We start from the raw sequence: 8,579 nt of genomic DNA on the forward strand, positions 1-8,579 counted from the left end.
GGGTTATTAGGATTTTTTCTACTAATTGTTATATTTGATACATACCTTGCTCTTACATATTGCCAAATTAACTATTCAAATTCATACATGTTATATTGATCTATTGAATATGTAATGCAGATCGTAATCCATGAGAATTCTAAAATAATATGACAAGAGGGCTAGACTATTTAAATTCTTTTCTTTTCTTTTCCTTTTCCGAGGACTAGACTATTTCAATATTTTTCTTTTCTTTTCCTTTTCCCAAATAATTAATCTTCTGTCCAAAACTTTATTGTAACTTTCAACATAATAATTTATTAATAAAAATTAATAAAATATAGGAAATATAATCTATACTCTATAAAATAAGTAGACGTAAAATTTTCCTATTGCATTTTTGGTTAGTATAGATGAGTAAAAATTTGTGTGCCACAATCATTAAAACTACCAAAAACAAATAGGTCATAAAAATTATGACGCTTTTACCTGTATAAAAGAGATGTTCCAGACCATGACATATGACATGAAGAGACATTTGTCTTTGTAGATACGTGGAGGCTTCAATGTCAAGAAAGCTTTATAGCAAAATGACGGTAATGAAAGCTTCGAGTATTGTAGCAGTCATAGCTATGCTGAACGCATTACCCGTGGATAGCTGGAAACCAGGGCATGCAACATTTTATGTAGACCAGTCTATGGGTCAGTCTTTCTATAATCTCTGCTGTTACAATATTTTCAATTTGGTCTTTCTAAAAGGTACTGGCTAATCTCTAGACAAAATGTTCTAAAGACACAATAAAGTTATTATTTTTTCTACATTTACAAAAACATAAGGAATTTTTTGCAAATTTTTTGTTATTTTAGACTACAAACTATGCAGATCATGAAGATCAAATCCTGAAATTTTCAAAATTCATGATGTGTTAATTTATTTTTACTTTTTAAGATTGTAGGGAGGATAGTGGCGTCCTTTCCAAAATAGTTCTATTAGGTTGTATAATTTTGAACATTGATTTTTTTTTTTAATAAGTACTGGACAGTGGTTGTGATTATTTTATTATTATTTATTATTAGTGAGATTAATTTTTATTATTATTAAGTTCGATGAAAGACATAAAATTGAGTTTTATAATCAGGGAGATCAAGAGTGTGTATCATACATCTGTAGAATAATGTTTTCTGAGATTCTAATTTCGAAAGAGAGTGTTTGCCTATGAAATACAATTAGGCTACAAATAGATTATGAATATTTGTTCATTTATTCATTTCATAGATGACAAGTCAATGTTTATGAACGCGTTAGATTGATTAATGATAAAGGAATTCTTTTTATAATTTATATTGTAGATCAATGTTACATTTTTATTGAAATCTTTATTTTAGATTGCATTTCTTGATCTATTATCAGAATATACTAAATAAACAAGTCTATAGTAATTGAATTAAATAGATATTTTAATCATTTATAAATAAATGATATTTTGTTTCAGATCATATTAGATATTCATTATTACAATGATAGGGAGTTAAAAGCGTCTAATATTTTTCTTTCTTTCATTGCTGCTTTTTATTTTTGGAATGTGTAATTTATGTTTAGATGGCTCTATTTGTGCTATGTCAGTTAATTTAGATATTTTTGGAAACAATCAAAGACTTCTATAAATAGAAGCATCTTGTAATATTATTTATATGGACAAAATGGTTAATGAAATATATTAATGTAAGAACACAGATTTGATATACTTTGATTATGGATTGACCAGCTTTGATATTACTTATCGAGTTGTTTCCATTATATATCTATAGATAAATAACTTGAGTATGTTTCTTTAGATTTGTATGTGCCAATTACTAATATTTAATAGTGTTTTTCTATTGAAATGAATTAGGGTTAAAGATAGAACATGACTATTAGTTTATTATTAAAAAATAATAATCAGCATGCTAGATCACATTTTCTAATCTTTTTAATATTTTTATAAATAAATAAATTTGATTTTTTCAATCACATTTTGAGTCATGGGTACCTTGACATCCTCCTTGATCTTTGATCTGTTCATCAGTCTTGTCCTTAACTTTCTGATAGTAAGATCCAACCAAGCTAAGAAGTGACAAGGTTAGAAAATAGCACCATCGATTAAGAGATTCTGAAATTTGTGAGTTTATTTACAGGCGGCGGTTGCGGCTATGATGATTTACAGAGTGGATATAGGATAGCAAATGGGGCTCTAAGTGGCGTCTTGTTTAACAATGGAGCAGCATGCGGAGCCTGCTACAAAATTGTATGTGATTGGAAGCAAGTTCCGCAATGGTGCATTCAAGGAGCATCCATCACAATCACTGCCACCAATTTATGCCCTGCTAATCCTGCGCTCCCCAATGACAATGGAGGCTGGTGCAATCTGCCCCTTGAGCATTTCGACCTCTCACAACAAGCCTTCTTGCAGATTGCCCAATAAAAAGCTGGAATTGTGCCCATCAAGTACAAAAGGTATGCCCTTTAGTTTCTGTCATCTCTCATAATGTCGGGACAATATATATATATATATATATATATATATATATATATATATATATATATATATATATATATAATTAAATTTTTATCAATATTTTGTTTATATACACAAGAACATGAAATCATGGGAGGTGTCTTTGTCTATTTGAAGCAATCACAATAGGAATCATTTCTAGAAAATCATTAGAAACCAATCATGAAAGTCCAGTAGAAGATTATGGATCACAATTTAGAAATTTACTTAATTAAAATTAACCTTTCACATTAAAAGTCCATTATAGATGGTATAGAACCATCAGTTACAATTCCATACTCCATATTAGATACTCCCCTTTCCAGGAATCATACCTGAAATCATTTATCGAACGATCAAGAGTCACCATTTCAATTTTTATCTTAAATATTTCAATAGAATTTGAAGTACAGTCTCGACCTGATGATCTCTTTAGATTTCTGACAATACTCTGCGATAGAAAAGATGATAATCGAAATTTAAAGTGGCCATGACAGAACCAATTATGATTTGCTATTGTCTGATTACAGAGTTCATTGCAAAAAAAATGGTGGAATCAAATTCACCATCAAAGGCTTTAATTATTTTGAGCTGGTACTGATCGGCAATGTGGGTGGACGGGGAGACCTTATTGCAGTTTGGATTAAAGGCTCAGGGACTGGGTGGCAGCAAATGACAAGAATGAAGATTAACACCAAGATTGCTGCTGCTCGGAAATAGAAAATTCCAGTTCCACCACTGTTCACAACAATTAAAATTAGAACTTTCATGGATAGTTGTTAGATTGCATGGTTGTCGGCAGTTTTTTAGTAATTTCTAAATTTGATGGTTAATAATGCATGCAATCATGCTGAAGATGCCATATAGAACTTGAGATTAGGTAGTAGTTTTAATTAGTTATTTTCTATATAAGTATACCAGCAGTGGTATTAAATGTAATGATTTTTTGGAATAGAATAATCTGTAATAAAAAAGTTGTTTTGATTCTGCTCTAAAAAAAATAGAGCGTACTCTGTTTCTTCATTGTTGGAGGGTTGTTTATTTTGCTTGTTTATCATCTTTGCTATTATAGATTGGATTGTGCAGGTATTCATATTCTACATTTGGTATCAGAGCTGAAGGTGTTTGAAAGACAGCAGCATGGCAAACAATTTGCAAATCCCAGAGTTTGATGGAGTTGATTACCAATATTAGTCAATCAAGATGAAGACTTTTTTGATTGGAAAAGATTTTTGGGAGATCGTTGAATCCGGATATGAAGAGCCTGCAGATTGGAATACTCTCCAACCTAATGACAGGAGATTGAAGAAAGAAGCTGAGAAGAAGAATGCAATGACATTGTTTCACATTTAGATGGCTCTTGATAAGAGCTTGTTTCCCCGAATTGCTAACGCACAGACAGCAAAAGAGGCCTGGAAGACTCTAAAAGATGCTTACCATGGCAATGAACAGATCAAGGTTGTGAAGCTACAATCTTTGAAAAGAGAATATGAGAATTTGAAGATGAAGGAGACAGAGAGTGTGGGAGATTTTTGTCTGAGAGTGAAAGATGTGACTAATAAAATGGCCACTTTGGGTGAATCTATTGCTCAAGAGAAAATAATACAAAAGGTATTGAGATCTCTAACCCCAAGATGGAATATTGTAGTAATTGCCATAGAAAAAAGTAAAAATTTAGCTACCATGGAGTATGATGAATTGGTTGGATCTCTTATATCACATGAGGATAGAATAAGGGACACATCTACCAGTGTTAATGAGAAGGCTTTTGGTTTCCAAATGCAAATTTCAAAGAACGATGGTGCTAACAGCAGTAGTAACAACAACAAAGGTTCGGGAAGGGGCCAAAATCAGAATTTTTAAGAGGATCTAGAGGAAGAGGAGGTGCTCAAGGAGGAAGAGGTAGAGGCAGATTTAATAAAAGGAACATCCAATGCTATCATTGCAATAAGTATGGACATTTTGAGAGAGAGTGTAGACTGAAATCAAGTAACAATAATGCAAATTATGCCCAACAAGATGAGGATCCTTCCTCGGGTAATTTATTTTTGTGTTATGGGAAAGGTGAAAGTAATGTGAATGATGTTTGGTATTTAGATTCCGGATGCTCTAACCATATGTCTGGTAGCAGAGAAATATTTTCAAAGCTTGATGATAGTTACAGATCCAATATTACCCTTGGTAATAACAATACTGTGGATGTTGCGGCCAAAGGAGCCATGGATGTTCAGACAAATGAAGGTATGAAAAGTGTTCAAGATATTTATTATACTCCCAAGTTGAAGCATAATTTATTGAGTGTTGGGCAGCTATGTGAGAAGAATTATAGAGTGGTATTTGAGAACATGCAATGTACTATCTATGATAAGAATCGAAAAAATAAAGTGATTACAGTTGTTCCTATGACAAAGAATAGGATGTTTCCTTTGAAGTTTGGTCAAAACGACAATCAGATTGTCAATATGGCTTATGAGGATAAAAGTTGGTTGTGGCATCTCAGGTATGGGCATTTGAATTTCAATAGTTTGAAGAATCTAACATCAAATGCATTAGTTCTTGGATTGCTTAAGGTTGAAGAGCATAAACAGATTTGTGAAGGGTGTGCAAAAGGGAAACATTCAAGGGAATCATTTCCAAAAGGCAATGCATGGAGGGCCCAATACCCACTTCATCTTATTCATTCAGATATTTGTGGTCCAATGCAAACACAAAGCTTGGGTAAGTCATCATATTTCATTACTTTTATAGATGATTACTCACGCATGTGTTGGGTATATTTTTTGAAGACTAAAGATGAAGCCTTTGATACATTCAAGAGGTTTAAAGCTCGTGTAGAGAATGAGAAAGGGAACACAATCAGATGTTTGAGAACAGATCGAGGAGGAGAATTTTGCTCAAACGATTTTCAGAATTTTGGTGAGAGGAATGGCATCAAAAGACAACTCACAACTGCATACACACCCCAACAGAATGGAGTGGCTGAAAGGAAGAATCGTACTGTGGTAGAAATGGCAAGGAGCATGTTACAAACCAAGGGTTTGAACAATTCTTATTGGGCTGATTCAGTTGCTACAGCCGTATATATTCTCAACAGGAGTCCTACAAGTGCCCTACACAAGATGACTCCATATGAAGCATGGTATGAGAAAAAGCCTAACGTAAATCATTTTAAAGTTTTTGGTTGTTTGGCTTATGTTCGCATCCCTGATCAGAATAGGCAAACGCTAGATGCTAAAAGTGAATCATGTATTTTTGTGGGCTATAGTGAGGAAAGAAAAGCTTATAGATTATTCAATCCTATTACTAATAAGATTGTTGTTTCAAGAGATGTAATTTTTGATGAAGGGGGAGTTTATGGTCATCAAAAACAACATGTTGGAAAGCCAAAATCAGTTTTGGGTGATGATGATATTGCTGATAATGATAATGAGCAGCTAGCTAATGGTTCTATTTCAAGATCACCAAGCCCACCAAGAAACCCCTCACCAATCCCAAGAGCAAGTCCATCCTCAAGTCCTCCAAGGAAGGTAAGAAGATTGAGTGATATCTATGAGAGGTGTCAAAATCAAGCACATGAAGAAGATCCAATAGGTGAGACAGTAAATTTTGCATTACTTGCTAAAGCTGATTTTGAGCCATCATGTTTTGAAGATGCATGCGCTAATGAGGTTTGGATACAAGCAATGAATGAAGAGATGGATTCCATTGATAGGAATGGAACATGGGAGCTTGTAGATCTTCCACATAAGAAGAAGAAGATTGGCACAAAATGGGTCTATAAGACCAAGTATAATAGTGATGGGAGTGTTGAAAGACACAAGGCAAGATTGGTTGCTAAAGGTTTCACTCAAAGGTATGGCATTGATTATGAAGAAACTTTTGCACTAGTAGCAAGACAAGAAACTATTAGGATGCTAATCTCTCTTGCAGCTCAAAAGAAATGGAGTATTCATCACATGGATGTGAAAAGTGCCTTCTTGAATGGGTACTTAGAAGAAGAGGTATATGTGGGACAGCCACAAGGTTTTGAGATTCAAGGCAAAGAAGATTATGTCTACAAGTTGAAGAAGGCTTTGTATGGCCTCAAGCAAGCACCACATGCATGGTATGCAAGAATTGATGGATATTTTCAGCAGAATGGCTTTCAAAGAAGTAAGAGTGAACCTACCCTTTACTACAAACAAGAAGGTAATGATATTCTCATTGTGAGTTTGTATGTTGATGATTTATTATATATGGGTAGTAGTTCAAAGATGAAAGATGAATTTAAAGTTGCTATGATGAATGAGTTTGAGATGAAAGATTTAGGCCTCATGAAGTACTTTCTTGGCATGGAGGTTTATCAAGGTAAAGATGAAATTTTTATTTATCAAGAAAAATATGCAAAAGATATGTTGAAGAAATTTGATATGGCAGATTGTAAACTTCTTTCCACTCCAATTGCTCATGGAGTTACATTATGTAGAGATGATGGTGCTAAAATTGTTGATGAGACATTATACAGGAGCATTGTGGGGAGTTTGATGTTTCTAACTCACACAAGGCCTGATATTGCTTATTTAGTTTCATTGGTTTCAAGGTATATGACAAATCCATCAGAGGAACATATGAAGGTAGCCAAGAGAATTTTGAGGTATGTGAAAAGTACGGTAGATTTTGGCATTCACTATTCTTCTAATAAGTTTGAGCTTGTTGGCTTTAGTGATTCAGATTGGGGAGGTTGTTTGGATGACCGAAAATCTACATCTGGTAATTGTTTTTCTTTGGGTTCTGGTTTAATTACATGGAGTTCAAAGAAGCAAAGTATGGTTGCTCTCTCTTCTACAGAAGCGGAATATGTTGCGGTCACTTCAGCTAGCACACAAGCTTTATGGCTTAGAAAGCTTCTTGAAGAAATTGGAGAGATACAGGTTCAGCCTACTGTGATTTTTTGTGACAACATAAGTGCTATTAAATTGGCCAAGAATCCGGTTCATCACAGCAGGACCAAACACTTTGATTTGAAACAACATTTCATTAGAGATTTGGTACAAAATAAAGTGGTTGAGCTGAAGTACATCAGCACAAAGGAGCAAATTGCAGACATCTTCACAAAGGCAGTTGCAAAAGATCAGTTTTTGGTACTCAGAGATCGAATTGTCAGTCCTTTCAACATCAAGGGGGAGTATGAAGATTAACACCAAAATTGCTGCTGCTCGGAAATAGAAAATTCCAGTTCCACCACTGTTCACAACAATTAAAATTAGAACTTTCATGGATAGTTGTTAGATTGCATGGTTGTCGGCAATTTTTAAGTAATTTCTAAATTTGATGGTTAATAATGCATGCAATCATGCTGAAGATGCCATATAGAACTTGAGATTAGGTAGTAGTTTTAATTAGTTATTTTCTATATAAGTATACCAGCAGTGGTATTAAATGTAATGATTTTTTGGAATAGAATAATCTGTAATAAAAAAGTTGTTTTGATTCTGCTCTAAAAAAAATAGAGCGTACTCTGTTTCTTCATTGTTGGAGAGTTGTTTATTTTGCTTGTTTATCATCTTTGCTATTATAGATTGGATTGTACAGGTATTCATATTCTACAAAGAAACTGGGGAGCTAACTGGATGAGTAATTCGTATTTGAATGGACAGAGCCTATCATTCAGACTTATGAGCAGCAATGGAAGGATTCTCACCTTATATAACGTGGCTCCTTCCAACTGGCAATTTGGCCAAACTTTTGTTTCTCCTCTTCAGTTCCGTACTAAATGATTACAATTCAGAAGAGTGGTCAGAGACTAGGCTTAGTAGTGATTGATGTGTGATTTATTTTGAAGTATGTTATTTCTAAGAGTTTGTGTTAGCAATGGTATCGTTCTTTCTTTTGTTAGCTGGATACTTTTAATTAGCTGATACTTTTCAGTTAAACGAATTTCCATCATAAATGTGCTTCTGAATAAGTGAGGAAAATATATGATGTTGAGATTGATATCATTCTGATTTTATTTCATATCGTATGAAACAATTGATACTAAATTCCTGTAAACTGCATTTGGGACCAGCTTCTTGCATGTTTTTATAA

At 33.6% G+C, this 8,579-nt stretch overlaps 1 pseudogene; it reads left to right on the top strand.

Annotated features, from left to right (window-relative positions):
• Positions 1-569: 569 nt before the first annotated feature.
• LOC149560459 (putative expansin-A17) lies at positions 570-8,269 on the top strand (annotated as a pseudogene).
• Positions 8,270-8,579: the final 310 nt, after the last annotated feature.

Source organism: Cupressus sempervirens, chromosome 4 (genome assembly GCF_028749045.1).
Source record: "Cupressus sempervirens isolate cs-2001-9-10 chromosome 4, ASM2874904v1, whole genome shotgun sequence".
Taxonomy (NCBI): Eukaryota; Viridiplantae; Streptophyta; class Pinopsida; order Cupressales; family Cupressaceae; genus Cupressus; species Cupressus sempervirens.